The 16,561-nt window shown below is 44.7% G+C and overlaps 1 protein-coding gene across 1 annotated transcript in view; it reads right to left on the bottom strand.

Moving 5' to 3' along the window:
• Positions 1-16,561, bottom strand: part of VPS41 (VPS41 subunit of HOPS complex) — a 377,598-nt gene that overhangs the window by 268,979 nt on the left and 92,058 nt on the right. The window lies entirely within an intron of this gene.

The raw sequence follows: 16,561 nt of genomic DNA, 5'->3' as shown, positions 1-16,561 counted from the left end.
GCAGAATTCCACAGCAGAAACTGGAGTATCTGTACATAGGACGACAATAAGCCGTATAATCCAGAGATTTAGGCTTTATGACAGAGTGGCCAGAAGAATGTCACTACTTTCAACAAAATGGCACGTTCTGAGTTTGTGAAAAGGCATGTGGGAGACTCCCAACATGTATGGAGGAATGTGTTCTGGTCTGACGAGACTAAAATTTGACTTTTTGGCCATCAAAGAAAACACTGTCTGGCGCAAAACCCAACACATCACATCATCCAAAGAAAACCATCCCCACAGTCAAACATGGTGATGGCTGCATCATGTTCTGGGGATGTTTTTCAGCAGTCGTGACTGGGAAACTGGTTAGAGTTGAGGGAAAGATGGATGGTGCTAAATACAGGGATACTCTTGAGCAAAACCTGTACCACTCTGTGTGTGATTTGAGGCTAGGACGGAGGTTCACCTTCCAGCAGGACAATGACCCCAAACACACTGCTAAAGCAACGCTTGAGTGGTTTAAGGGGAAACATGCAAATGTGTTGGAATGGCCTAGTCAAAGCGCAGACTTCAATCCAATAGAAAATCTGTGGTCAGACTTAAAGACTGCTGGTCACGAGCACAAACCATCCAACTTGAAGGAGCTGGAGCAGTTTTGAAAGGAGGAATGGGCAAATATCCCACTGGCAAGATGTGGCAAGCTCACAGAGACTTATCCAAAGCAACTTGTAGCTGTGAGAGCCGCAAAAGGTGGCTCTACAAAGTATTGACTTTAGGGGGTGAATAGTTATGCACAATGACTTTTTCTGGTATTTTGTCCTATTTGTTGTTTGCTTCACAATAATAAAAAAAAAAAAAAAACATCTTCAAAGTTGTGGGCATGTTCTGTAAATTAAATGATGCAAATCCTCAAACAATCCATGTTAATTCCAGGTTGTGAGGCTACAAAATATGAAAAATGGCATGGGGGGTGAATACTTTTGCAAGGCACTGTACACACCATAGTTTGTAGATGCTATAACTTTTACACAAATCAATCAATATCACTTATTGGGATTTTATTATCAAAAACATGTAGCAGAACACATTTTGGACAAATACATGAAGACTTTTTTTTTGGATAGGTTTAATAGCAGAAAGTAGAAAATACAGGAGGTTTTCAAATGTGTTTCTCCCCCATTTACCCAGTGGTGATCAAATATCACCAAAAGAAAGCTCTATTTGTGTGAAAAAAAATAATAATTTAGTTTGGGTACAACGTTGCATGACCGTGCAGTTACCAGTTAAAGTAGCGCAGTGCCGAATAGCAAAAAATAGTCTGGTTATGAAGGGGATAAATTCTTCTGGAGCTCAAGTGGTTATTACAATGCTTATGCTATATATATATATATATATATATATATATATATATATATAAAAAAAATGTATGCTAGGACTATAAATTAAATATGATTTAGATATATTACTGCAAAATATTTTACCCAGGTAATAGAGCTACTGCAATAGAAACTTAAAAATTGCCCTACCTGGGAACATGAAGGACATGTGTGCACTCTATTTTATACCTTTCTAAATAGAGGATCAACAGAAATAAAACTTTGCTCATCAACAAAGCTGCTTCTGATGTTACAAGACCTTCATACTTTTAAGGAAAGAAAACTTTCACAGAGTGCATTAAACGTAACAAACAAAAATCACGCACTTACCACAAGAAACAATCTTTTCTACAGACAACCTCAATGGCATTAACAGACCGCCTCATATACCAAACCTTCCATGTCAACTCACAAAGAGTATTTTTAAGTTACAAGACATATTTTTAAGATATGAACATCCTTTTATTCGAACGGAAACAAACAAATGGCTGCTTTGAAAGCAAAGTCTTTCTATCAGTCAAGAAAACATAAACTGTTCATTTCAAGGTGACTAAGTGTCCTGGAAGACAGCCGATATCACACGGAAAAAAAAAATCCAAAAACAAGTGGAAAAGACAGGGCAAAAATAAAATTAATTTCAAAGTAGAAATAGCTAAGGGACAAAGAATGGGAAAAGTAGGTAGAGTAACTCAGAAAGTTTTGAGCTATTTATTTTTGGAGAGTGGAGATTTAAGATCTCTTTCTCATTCAGTGAAAGGCATTTTATCTCCCTTACTCTCCACCCAATAAAACATAACAGTAAGAGCGATACTGTAACATTCTTCCTTCTTGTCTATTAAATGAAATTCATCAAACGTTCAAGACATGCTCAGATGAAGCCCTCTAGCTTTCTGTGATTTTACTTTTTGCACTATACATTTAAAGTACAAGTGTGAGTTTATAGTTTGTTTGTTTATATTTTTCATGCAGAAAAATAGGAATTTTGCACTCATGGTAAAGTCCAAGGACACAGGAATTCAGATACTGTCATTTTATACTGCCACCTACAGGATATTTAGACACTGCCAAAAAAAAAATGTAAGCCAGCCATATGAATACCCCCCTCTACCCAGCATGCCCCAGTTTGTAGCAAGGTCAACGCCCCTGGAATGTCCCAGAGTTGGGCAAACCAAGGAAACGACAAACTCTTCTTAAGGCCCCTTTCACACTGAGGCATATTTCAGTTGTTTTAGCGCTAAAATAGCGCTTAAATAACGCCTGAAATACTCCTGCCCCAGCATTCTCAAAGGCTTTCACACTGAGGCGATGCGCCGGTGGGAGAAAAAAAAATCTCCTGCAAGCAGCATCTTTGGAGCAGTGAGAGGAGCGGTGTGTATACCGCTCCTTCCCATTGAAAACAATGGGACACCGTGGTAATACTGCCGGCAATGCGCCTCTGCGGGCTGTATTAACCCTTTTTCGGCCGCTAGCGGGGTTAGTACCGCAGCGCTAGCGGCTGAATTCCATGGCAATTCCGACAGTATAGCGCCGCCAAAAATATCGCCACTGCACATCCTGCCCCAGTGGGAAAGGGGCCTTAACCACTTGCTTACTGGGCACATATACCCCCCTCCTGCCCAGGTGAAATTTCAGCTTCCGGCACTGCATCGGTTTAACTGACAATTGCGCGGTCGTGCGACGTGGCTCCCGAACAAAATTGACGTCCTTTTTTCCCCACAAGTAGAGCTTTCTTTTGGTGGTATTTGATCACCTCTGCGGTTTTTATTTTTTGCGCTATAAACAAAAAAAGAACGACAATTTTGAAAAAAAATACAATATTTTTTACTTGTTGCTATAATAAATATCCCAATTTAAAAAAAAAAAAAAAAACATTTTTTTCAGTCTAGGCCGATACGTATTCTTCTACATATTTTTGGTAAAAAAAAATCGCAATAAGCGACTGGTTTGCGCAAAAGTTATAGCGCCTACAAAATAGGGGACAGAATTATTTTTTTTTATTATTTTTTTTTACTAGTAATATTGTTGTGTACCCTGCATAGTGCTCTAACTTTGGGGGAAGGGGGGTGACTGGGGCAGGTGACCGATCTGTGTCCCTATGTACAAGAGAGACAGATTGGTCTCCTCTCCCCCTGACAGGACGCTGTCTCTGTGAGAGTCGGCAATGAGAAATGATCTCATATGTTTACATATGAGATCATCTCTCATTGGCCGCACAGATCGCCTACCAAACGGCCACTTTGATTGGCCGTTCACGGCGATCTGTGATTGGCTGTGTCCAAGGGACACGGCCAGCACAGAGTTTCCCCGCTGCTCGCTCGGGAGTGCGCGCGGGGAACGAGGAAAGGGACGGACGTCAATTGACGTCCTGTTGGATTTTCAGGTCTGCGCTGTAGCCGTCATTCGGCTATAGCGCGGGCCTCAGGTGGTTAAGATAAAAAGATACCGGCTTGAGCAAAAATAGCATACATGGTCTCAAAACCCTCTTGTCCTGGTTTAGATGACAGGTGGCCACTGAAAGGCTACTTTCTGACACAAAGCCTGAGGGATGAACTCCAAAATATTCTCAAATTAAGGCATATTCAGGGCCACGAAAACCGGGAGAGGCAACACGCGTCACTCCCTAGATAGAAGGTAGGTACCAAAGACGATATGTAACAAAGAATGCTTGGCAAAACAAAAAACTGTCAGTAATGGCCTTACTATTGTGTTAGTGGTAAGGTCCAGCAATAAATAGCGCTGCTATAACACAGATGACTACATTTCCACCCACCTACTCAGTACAGTGAAGGCTGCTGGGAACTGCTGTACAATTACAATTAAATGATAACAAAAAAGTCTCTAACCCAGGAGCTGGGTGAGGGATAGCCTTCATTTTTAAATGCTAGGGAAGAAAATGCTTTCGGACAGAAAGTGGTCAAGCTATTAGATGTTTCTGGCCCATTAGGTTGCCTTTTTATGCACCTAGTGTCCTTCTCCTGCAGATGGTGGTATAAATCCACACATCTAAGGCATCTGTGTGAAAAATGGAGAAAGTCTGAATTATACTGCAAACAGAATCCATTGCTAGAATTACAGATGCTGGAGTAGGTCTTTAACCACTTCCATACCAGGCACTTACGCACCTTCCCGCCCAAGCCAATTTTCAGCTTTCAGCACTGTCACACTTTGAATGGCAATTGCACGGTCATGCTACACTGTACCCAAACAAAATTGGCGTCCTTTTTTCCCCACAAATAGAGCTTTCTTTTGGTGGTATTTGATCACCTCTGCAATATTTTTTTTTTGCGCAACAACTAAAAAAGACTGAAAATTTTGAAAAAAAATTAAGTTTTTATTTTTTTCTGTTAATTTTTTTGTAAATAAGTAAGTTTTTTCTTTCAATTACGGGCACTGATATGGCGGCACTGATGAGATGGCACTGATGGACATCGATGAGGTAGTACTGACGGGCACAGATAAGGTGGCACTGATTGGCGGCGCTGGTATGCGACACTGATGGGCACACATAGGCGGCACTGATGGGCACTCATGGGCGGCACTGATGGGCACTCATGGGCGGCACTGGGCACTCATGGGCGGCACAGATGGGCACTCATGGGCGGCACTTATGGGTGGCACTGATGGATACTTATGGGTGGCACAGATGGGCACTGATAGGTGGGCACTGGGCATGGATGGGCACTGCGGGGTGGCACTGATGGACACTGTGGGGTGGCACTGATGGACACTGTGGGGTGGCACTGATGGACACTGTGGGGCGGCACTGATTTACCCATGTTGCCAGTCAGTGCCCATTTGTGGGCACTGATTGGCATCTTTTTTATTATTATTTTTTTCCCAGACTTTTTTTTTAGTTTGCCCTTCCCTGGTGGTCCAGGGTGGTGATACGAGGGGGGCTGCGCTGATAAACAATCAGCGCGAACCCCCACTGTCAGGAGAGCCGCCGATCGGCTCTCCTCTACTCGCGTCTGTCAGACTCGAGTGAGGAAGAGCCATCAACGGCTCTTCGTGTTTACATCGTGATCAGCCGTGGTTGGACACGGCTGATCACGTGGTAAAGAGCCTCCGTGAGAGACTCTTTACCGAGATCGGTGTTGCGGGGTGTCAGTCTGACACCCTGCAACAACGATCGGCGCGATGCGCGCCCCCGTCCTGACTGGACGTCATATGACGTCCAGTCAGGATTCTACAACCACTTTGCCGACGTCAATATGTCATTGGCGGGCGGCAAGTGGTTAAACATTGTGAAAATAGTATAGGACAATTCCCCAATAATAATTTGGAAACATTTGCAAAATATGGAACATGGCAGCTAATGGCAGTGGTAAAGAGGAGGTTTCAAACACTTTTTTACAAGATATCAGACACAGGTTGCCAATGCCTAATTCAAATCGGCAACTGAAAACAATTGTATAGGCCATGTTAAAAGGTGAGGAAAAACAAAACAAAGAGAAGACGATGAAGACAACAAGAATCAGGGAACACCATTGTGAAAATAATCAAGCAACCTGCGCATTGGGTCTCAATATCATCTTGGTTCACTGATAATCAGGCCAGTGAAATACAGTGGTGGCATTTTGGGTTGGGGGAAGCCCAAGTCTTGTACAGAGTGCTCAGTGTGTGTCATAAGGCAATTCAATTGCCACACCTTCACATTTCCATTCACCAAAATAATCTGTTATAAGAATAAATCTTCTCTTCCTTCTCAGTGTGTTTTCTGTACTGCCAGACCAATTAAAAGTAGGGGACAGATTTCATGGTTATCAAATAGTACAGTACACTTTGCACTAATGAGCCACTGCAGGTAAATTACTTTGCCTTCTAGTAAATCTGGTGAATTTAAGGTTTATGTTATACACATTTCAAGCATGGTGTACTCTGTAAATTCCACAAGCAAGACTTACAGCGGCAGATAAAAGTAGAATTGCACTAATATAAAATTGCCCATAGATGTATACCAATTATCAGTACAATTGATGAAGTTATCATTTGCTTTCACTCATCTATGGCAGTGCTCTTGCTTTAGGCTCCATGTACACGGGACGTTTTTACAACTGCTCTTAAATGATTAAACTTGACAGTAACCCACGTTTAAAACGTCCGTTTTGCCGCATTTATATGCCGCGTCTAGTGGCGTTTTGCATTTAGAAGCATTTAAAAAAAATGGGCAAAAACAAAAAAACGCCTATAAAACGAAAACGTGGCTAAACGCCTGTACCACGTTTAGTCACATTTAGCTGCGCTTGGCGTCTGAAACGCGGAAATCTCCGGCATCTGAACAATTTTTTTGCTTTTAAAGAAACGCTGTTAACCACTTTAGCCCTAGCTTTCTTTTGGTGGTATTTGATCACCTCTGCGGTTTTTATTTTTTGCGCTATAAACAAAAGTAGAGCGACAATTTTGAAAAAAATATATATTTTTTACTTTTTGCTGTAATAAATATCCCCAAAAAATATCTAAAAAAAAACTTTTTTTTTCCTCAGTTTAGGCCGATACGTATTCTTCTACATATTTTTCATAAAAAAAAATCGCAATAAGCGTTTATTAATTGGTTTGCGCAAAGTTATAGCGTCTACAAATTAGGGGGAAGTTTTATGGCATTTTTAATAATATTTTTTTTTTACTAGTAATGGCGGCGATCTACGATTTTTATCAGTAATGCGACCTTATGGCGGACAATTCTGACACATTTTTGGGACCATTGGCATTTTAATAGCGATCAGTGCTATAAAAATGCATTGGTTACTGTAAAAATGTCACTGGCAGGGAAGGGGTTAACACTAGGGGGCGAGAAAGGGGTTAATTATGTTCCCTAGGTGTGTTCTAACTGAAGGGGGGGTGGGACTGACTAGGGGAAATGACAGATCGCTGTTCATACATTGTATGAACAGACGAACAGTAATTTCTCCCCATGAAAGGACCGGTGACTGTGTGTTTACACACACAGCTCCTGGTTCTCGCTCTGTAACGAGCGATCGCCGGTGCCCGTCGGTGACCACGCCCGCCGGGCACGCGCGTCGGCAACAGGAGCGAGCATGCACGCGTCCCTAGTGGCTGAAATGCGAAATCACGTTATAATACGTGATTTCGCGCAGCTGAGCCAACCTGCCGCCGTAAAAATCTGCGGCGGCTGGTCGGCTAGTGATTAAAAGCAACTGCCTAAAAATGACTGTAAACACATAAGATAACATTGAATGTGTTCAGGGGCAGTTGAAAAAAGTGTCCAACTGCCTCTGAACGTCTGTTTAACAGCAGCAGTGTACATGGGGCCTTAGCAGAAAGTTTACTTCTGCAATAAGTGACCTTTCTGACAATAATATAGAATCCAGCAAGCGCGCCAAAAAAACATCAGAATCCAAAAGTTTTGATTTTAAAGAAAAGAAAATGGTTCATAGCAGGAAAAAACAACATGTGTTTTGGGGGCCAAAAAGACTTCTCTTTCATCAGCGTTTAGTCATTTTGACTGTTTAAATGGACCCTGATAAACAGATACCAGATTGATCTGTACTGTGGGTTTCTGCTTGGAAGAGCTGGAAAAGGCAAGATATGCCAGTGTTACCAAGTGCAGCAATAAAGCGCCCATGTGCAATATGGTACTCTGGGAATAAAGACATTCAGATTTAGCTTGGTGCTAATAACAGACATAAAACGGTCATATAGTAAGTTCTGTGCTGTCAACATTACATGAGGAAAAAGAAAATTCAAGTTAGTCTTACCGGTAACTTGTTTTCCAGAAGTCTTTCAGGACAGCACCTTGAGATATGGTGACTCCTCCCACTCCATCAGGAAACACCTTCTTTCCAATCTTTAAAAGGGAGGTCCCTCCTTGTACCATCAGTTGTAATAGAGAAAAACCTCCGGCCCCGGCTGGAACACATAAACACATACGTTAGTCACAGCATAGTTCATTTAACACTCATAGGGCGGGTCGTTGCTGTCCTGAAAGACTTCTGGAAAACAAGTTACCGGTAAGACTAACTTGAATTTTCCCGAGGCGTCTTTCAGGACAGCACCTTGAGAGGATAACAGAGACTTACTACCTTAGGGCGGGACGACAGCTTGTAAGACCTTCCTGCCAAATGCCTGATCACTGGCCGAGGTGAGGTCCAATCTATAATGTCGCACAAACGTGTGAAAACTTGTCCACGTCGCTGCCCTGCAGATTTGCTCTGGCGTGGCACCAGCTCTTTCTGCCCATGAAGTTGCCAGAGCTCTGGTTGAATGGGCATTAACCCCTTCTGGTGGGGTCAGGTCTGCCTGTAAATAAGCCTCCCGGATAGCCAGCTTCAGCCACCTAGCTAGGGTCCCCTTAGATGCCTGTTGGCCCTTCTTGATACCCCCAAAGAGGACAAATAGAGCATCCGAGCGTCTGAACGGACCTGTTATCTCCAAATAACCTAATAAAGTCCTTCTGACATCCAACATGTGAAAAAATAATTCCTTCTCTCCCGAAGGACTAGAACAAAAGCTGGGAAGGACAATGTCCTGTAAACGATTTGCCTTAGAAGCTACCTTTGGCAAAAATTTAGGGTCAGTTTTAAGCACTACCCTATCCGTAAATAAACATAAATAAGGCTCCTTAATAGACAGGGCCTGTAATTCGCTGATCCTACGTGCCGAGGTAATAGCGATCAAAAACAAAGTTTTTAGGGTAACATTCCTAAGCGATGCTTCCCCCAAGGGTTCAAACGGTTTGTTTGCCAGGGATCTAAGTACCACTGAGAGCTCCCACTTCGGGAACCCCTGTAACCGAAGTGGTCTGGATCTCGTGAGAGACCTAAAAAACCTACCCACTAAGGGTTCTGTGGCCACAGGCCTCTCCAAGAACACTGCGAGTGCGGATACCTGCACCTTTAGGGTACTGATAGCTAAGCCTTTATCTGCCCCTGCCTGTAAAAACTCCAAGATGGAACTTAAATCTCTAGGGTCCTGGCCCGCTGAGCTACACCATGTGGAAAATACCTTCCAAACCTTGGCATAGATAGCTCGGGTCACTTTTTTCCTACTGTTAAGTAAGGTGGAAACTAGACGGTCAGAAAACCCTTTATTTTTTAAGATTTCTCTCTCAGATGCCACGCTGCCAAGGAAAGTCGTGCCACTTCCGGGTGAGAGACCGGGCCCTGTGCTAGAAGATCCCACCTGAGGGGCAGGTGCCAACAAGGTTCGGCTGCCATCGTCAGGAGCGTCGCGAACCATGCTCTTCTGGGCCAAAACGGGGCGATGAGGATGACCGGGACCCTTTCCTTCTGGACCTTTCTCAGAACCAAGGGAATTAGCTGAAACGGGGGGAAGGCAAAGCAAAGGCGAAATTCCCAGGGATTCGCCAGAGCATCCACCCCTAGGGAGCCATCCCCCTGGCTCAGGGAAAAGAACTTTCCTACCTGGGAGTTCTCCTTCGAGGCGAACAAGTCCACCTCTGGTAGACCCCATCTGTCGGTGATCTGTAGGAAAACCTCTGGATTCAGGGACCACTCTGATTCCCGAATCTGGTGTCTGCTTAGAAAGTCCGCCACCCGGTTTAGTGATCCTTTCAGATGTAAGGCCGTCAGGGAAAGTAAGTTGCTTTCTACCCAGAGCAGGATTTCTGTGGTAAGGGACTGAAGCATTCGGCTTCTCGTACCCCCCTGTCTGTTTAAGTAGGCTACCACCGTGGAGTTGTCTGTCAAAACCTGAACATGGTGACCCCGTAGGTGTGGAGCAAAGCCCACTAGGGCCAGGGCGACTGCTTTTAGTTCCCTCCAATTTGAGGAACGCAGGGATTCCTCCTTTAGCCAATTTCCCTGAGTGAATCTTTCGTCTAAGTGGGCTCCCCATCCCCAGACGCTGGCATCCGTGGTAAGCCTCTTTTCCACTGGGAAGAACCATTCCAGACCTTCCACAAGCACTCTCTGATTTTTCCACCAGTATAGGGATCTCTTTACACTGGCTGGAATCTTCACCTGGGAGTCCAGGGAATTGGGCTTGTGATCCCATGCTTCCAACAAAAAAGCCTGCAGGGGTCTGAAATGCAATCTCGCCCACTGGACAGCTGGCATGGTGGAAGTCAAGACTCCCAGAGCTGCCATAACCTGCCTGACTGTTAGTGTCTGGTGGGCCTGCAACAACCGAACGGAATCTAAGACCTTGGTTGCCTTGTCCAAAGGGAGAAATATTCTCCGGCATAGTGAATTCACCTGGAATCCCAGAAAACGAATCTCCTGGGAGGGTACTAGGGCGGACTTCTGAAGATTTAAGATCCAGCCCAGGGATTCCAAGTGACTTCGTGCCCGAGACAGATCTGCCAACAACCTCTCTTTCGAGGGGGCAAAGAAGAGGAGGTCGTCCAGGTAGGGGATGACCTGTATCCCCTGAAGCCGCAAAGGTGCTAAGGCTTCTGCCAGCACCTTGGTGAAGATCCGAGGTGCTGATGAGAGCCCGAAGGGGAGGGCCCTGTATTGGAAATGCTGTACAGGCATACCCCGCTTTAAGTACACTCACTTTACATACACTCGCGAGTAAGGACATACCCATGAGTGTATGTAAAGTGCCTTACAAGCACTGTACAGACATTTTGCAGCCGCAGTAGAAGGAGCTGAAGCTCAGAGAGCATAGCCCGCCCTGTTCCAGTGTGCCCCTGACACCCCCACTACAGCCCCTGAGACCTTAACTACAGCTCCTAACACCCCCATTACACCCCCTGACCCCCCACTACACCCTATAAGTGAAAAGGGGTATTGTTTCACTTTAAGTACATTTTCGTTTTACATACATGCTCTGGTCCCATTGTGTACTTAAAAGTGGGGTATGCCTGTACTGTGCCCTCCAACTCTACAGCTAGCCTGAGAAACTTCTGCGACTTTGGGGATATAGGAATGTGTAAGTACGCGTCCCTCAGGTCTATCGAAGCCATGAAGCAACCTGGCGTCAGAAGATTCCTGATGGAAAATATCGAATCCATCCTGAATCTTCTGTACTTCACACATCTGTTTAGAGGTTTTAAGTTCAGGATTAGCCTGAATTTTCCTGTGGGCTTTCTTATTAGGAAGACATGAGAGTAAAACCCCCTGCCCTGGTCTACTAGAGGGACCTGGATTAATACTCCCTGCTGTCGAAGCTCCGACAGGGAGGACTTTAAAGCCAATGCCTTCACTGGATCTCTTGGGGTCTGAGTTACCAAAAATCTTGTTGGTGGGGCCTCCGAGAACTCTATAGTGTAACCCTGGGCGATAGTGGTCAGAATGTACCGGTTGTCTGATACTGCCGACCACTGCGGAAGGAAATTCTCCAACCTTCCGCCTACCCGAAGGGCTGAGTCATTGCGGCTTGTTGGTTTGCGCAGGAGGATTGAAAAGGACTCCCTTACCTTTACCCCTCTGCGCTGACCAACCTCTCTTTCCCTGTGGCCCTTTACCCTTATTTTGCTGCTTATGGGCCCGAAAAAAACGCTTAGGGGGAGGATTTTTCGCTTTTACTGGGAAAGCCTTTTTCTTATCTGCCGTCCTGTCCAGAATACTATCTAGTTCAGGGCCGAACAGTAGGTCTCCCGAGAACGGGATTCCACATAATTTACTTTTGGACGCTGCGTCTCCTGGCCAGGTCTTGAGCCAAAGGGCCCTCCTGGCTGAGTTGGCTAAGGCTGCGGACCTGGCAGAAAATTTAATCGCCTCGGCCGAGGCATCTGCCATATAGGCAACTGCTGCAGCTATAGTGGAAAAAGAATCCAAAATATCCTGTTTCGGGGAATCAGCCTCAATATGTGCTTTAAGCTGATCCACCCAATATTCCAGGTTACGAGCCACGCAAGTGGTAGCCATGGCTGGTTTCAGATTGATCAAAATAGACTGCCAGGCTTTCTTAAGGAGAAGATCCATACGCTTATCCATAGGATCTTTGAGCAGACCCATGTCCTCAAAGGACAAGTCCGTGGAACGCGAGACCTGCGAAAAGGCTGCATCCAGCTTTGGAACCTTGTTCCAGATAGCTGATGGATCCTCTCCAAAAGGGAAGCGTCTCTTGTGGGACTTGGAAAAAAAAGGGTTTTTTCTCCGGCTCCTGCCATTCCCGTAGAATAGTCTCGGAAATAACCGAATGTACCGGGAAGGTACGACCCTTGGGTTCGCAGAGACCAGCATACATTCGATCGTGCAAACTTAGGTCCTTCTTCTCCTCACCCAGTCCTAAGGTAGCGTAAATGGCTATAAGGAGATTGTCCACCTCCTCTAAGGAAAGCTTAAACTTTGCGGGAGATCCTGTTTCCTCCTCAGTCTCCGATTCCCCACTAGAGGGGTCCTGAGGTTGCCCTAAAGATACCTCCTCGAAGACCGAGGGCCCAGAAGATAATACTCCTACCTCCTGGGAGGACTGAGAGGTGGACGGCTGAGTAGAGGGGGTAGAAGCTAGGGATCCCCTAACTGACTGGAATTGGGCCAGTAACTCGTTTTTAACGGAAGAGACTAACTCCTCTCTAATAGAAGCTGACTCTTCCTGCACTACTGCCGCAATGCATGCTTTGCACCAAGGTTTCTTCCAGTCCTCCCCCAATCTAGTCCTGCACGCAGGACACCTTCTCTTAGTATCCGTTTTGACCTAAGGAAACGGGCGAGAAGAAAAAACAATAAAGGGGTCCGGAATGAGACCCGGTCTCAGACAAGAAAAGGAACCCCCCCCCATTCACCAGGTGCACCAGGAAGGAAAGTGACCACTGCCTGCGTCCTGACAGGCCCCCATGCCACTGGGGGGAAAAAAATAAGGAGACCGAGAGAGAGACATAAGACCCCCTCACCCCTAAGGAAGACAGACTCACGTTACTGCTTCCCGCCGAGGTCCTGCTGGTGCCAGTTCCTGCTCCACTCGCTGTGTCTTCTGTGTCCATAGTAGAGACGACAGCGCTACTCATGTGGCATGTGTGTAACGCTTCCTGGATTCCTAAAGCGCCGCTGCGCCGGACCAGGAAGCGGAAATAGGCCCCAGCGTCCGCCCTGCCCCTCCTCCCGGCGCGCCGGAAGTGACGCGCGTCTCCGGAGCCTGGCTCCGCCAAAATGGCGGCGCACACGCGGGGAATCGAATGTCAGGCCCCGGATTTGCTGGCTCCACTGAGCACGGAGAAGAGAGGAGCCTGAATACCCTCACCGCCGCGCGGGTGGCACAGGAGAGCGGACAGTCTCCGCGACGAATCGCAAAAAGAAAAAGAAAGGTAGGAGTACAAAAAAAGAGTCCGACTTTCAGGAGCTCCCTGAGATATCAGACTCCCTCCTAAAAAGATGCCCCCTCCGGAGGAGGAAACACAAAAACTGATGGTACAAGGAGGGACCTCCCTTTTAAAGATTGGAAAGAAGGTGTTTCCTGATGGAGTGGGAGGAGTCACCATATCTCAAGGTGCTGTCCTGAAAGACGCCTCGGGAAAAAGCTATTTTTTACTGAAGATTTATTTTCCTTGATTAGCCTATACCAATCTTTTTCAGCAAGTATTTCAGCCTAGGGTTCCTCTAGAGGTTGTTGGGGTTTATGGCAGATTGATTTCCTGCCTGATGTTGCCTGTAGAGTACTAGCAGCAATGGCACTTGGCAGAGTCTAACCTCTTAATTCTCGTGTAAGTAGCTACTGACAAAGATCTTTATAGCGGTTTGTGAGTGGGGCATTTTTCCCCACCGAGTACCAATATAAAAAGGCATTTGTTTCACTGTTCCCCAATGCAATTTTCTTTCAACTGACTACCAGTGTAATGTGGTCCTTGTCGAAATGATCTCCAATAGAAGAGGAACTTTTCCTACTAACCATCAATGTAGGGGAGCATTTTGCCACTGACCACCATGTCAGGATCACATTTTGATTAACAACCAATGACCATCAATGCCAGGGCCAACTTTTCCACTGGCCACCAACATATGGAGAGCCTTCTCTACTAACATCAATGTAATGAGGCATTATTGTGGTGAATATGTTGGAAAAGACTAGCCTGGAGAGTGTGCCATTGTTGCATGCAAGCAGGAGAGAGGTCAGCATCTATAGGGGGCTTACGAACAGACACTGACATAAAGGACCACTGTGCCTTTGGTACAAGCTGTCCTTTATTGAATAAAATGTTTACATTTGTCCTTTAACCAATCTTCACTGTAAGGTTCTGCTGGGCCACCGCACAGGCTTGCCTCTAAAAATATCCTGATGGGTCGTGTTCACCTGCTCATGCATGCCATGGTCCTGTTCAATCCTACCGAAAGAGCAATACTCTGCAAAATGGCAAGAGGCCCCCATGAGTGCAGCTACCAATAAGAATAAAAGTGCCATGGCATGCATGAACAGACTGAAGAGGAATCAGGAAGGATGTTTTCATATCTAAGGATGTGCAACACCTGTCAGGGCTACAAAATGAAAATTGTTAGATCCAGGATGAAGATGAGTATCTGATCTGGTGGGCTGCACTCATCGGTGGTCTGCATTCATTAAAGCAGTGGTTCTCAACGCTGTCCTTAAGTACCCCCAACAGGCCATGTTTTGGGAATTTCACTTAAATTCTTAAATTAAATAGCTGTCCAAAAATACCAAGCCATTGACTCTGATTTAAAGTGGTTGTAAACTCTTACGCCTATAACAAAGCTTACCTGTAAGTACCTTGAATATCTCCTAAACAGTTTAGGAGATATTCAGTATATGCGCTGCCGCCGATGTCATCGGCGCACACATACTGAAGAAACGAGCCACTGGTGCCGTTTCCTCAGGAATCCTGCCGTGACCCTTTTTTTTTCTTTCCCCAGAGGTTTACAATATCTTTAAAGCACCTGTGCAACATAAAGGAACACCTGCAAACATGGCCTGTTAGGGGGAACTTGAGGACAGGGTTGATGAACCACTGTGACAATGTGTACCAAAGATACAGTTGCCCTTTAAGATTAGAGATGTTGATTCTTGCAAATGTGTATTTTTCACAGATTTATTTTTATTTTTTTAACTGCATGCACATACCACACCCCCACCATTTAGTACAGCATGCTGCAATAGCTTATTCAGATGATTGCCTCAATGTGCCGCAGGTATTTCTAAAGCCCAGTACCACAGCTAGTAAAAGAAAAATGTATCTATTTTATAGAATATGAAGAATAAATTCTGATGAGCTGCTAGAGGTTACTGCAATAAGCATTATTCAAGTTTGTGGTAATTAGTAAAGGGCAGATGCTCCTGACAGTCCGGTAATACTTCCAGACAGAGGAGAATACCACAGATTTATTTCACCTGCATCTTATATATAGGTTTTAACAGTAGTGAAATTTTATTTCCACATGTTCAAGTTACATAAAAACATCAATCAGAATGCAGCTCTTGTGCAAATCACTTTACAGTGGCACTAGACTTAGGTCACTGTTTCAATATCCTTGAGATAAATTGTCAGTGGGCCTCAGGTATAAAGGTAGTCATATTGGGATTTCAAATAACCTGTTCAGTTTTAAATTTACAATTGTTTTTCAATCATTTCCAACAGTCATATCAAGGGGGAAAAAATGCCATCACCTATGCATCATAATCATTGCCTGTCTGTCAAGTGCAGACAACAGGGGCCCTTAAAAATACTGATCTCTGTAGCCCATTATCTGGATCTGCAATTTGTTAGAGCATTTTGTATAGGTCAAACCTGAAAGTGATACAAAGTCTGGCAAAGGTAGATGATGACAGCACTCTATTAATAAAGGTTTCAATGATACAGCCAATGGAAAATGGATTCTGTGGGCTCAGATTGAAGGTTTCCAAGAACAGACTCCATAATCCAAAAAATTGCTGGTGAGCTTCCGCATTCTACAATTCACATGCTTTTCAGTTTCTGATGAAAGAAAAGGAATAGGAATGGAAAATGCTTTACTTAAATACAAGCTGTTACAAAAAAAGGACTACAGTTAAACACCAGCTGCGTTTTCAGTGTCCGTACAAAGAACTAAAATGCTCAACTTTCTTAGGTTTATTATTAGAATAATAAGGGATTTAATTTTTTTCCTTTCAAGCTGTGCTAAAAAACGTACCCAGTTCAGAAAATACAGATAACAAATAAAAGAAAGTATCTTATGTCCTTACAACTTATTCTGTAGGCTGAGGCCAAAACACGCCTCAATTACACGAGAAATGTAGTAAATCAAGATAGGTGACAGCTTGCTTGCTGTTCTTGAAAATATACGCCCAAGTGCTCGATCATCACACATCGCAAGCAGTCTGGCACATCAAGTAATCAACACATCAGA

This window comes from Rana temporaria, chromosome 5 (genome assembly GCF_905171775.1).
Source record: "Rana temporaria chromosome 5, aRanTem1.1, whole genome shotgun sequence".
Taxonomy (NCBI): Eukaryota; Metazoa; Chordata; class Amphibia; order Anura; family Ranidae; genus Rana; species Rana temporaria.
Note: the sequence above shows the minus strand (reverse complement) of the source record. Positions and strands in the feature narration are given on the sequence as shown.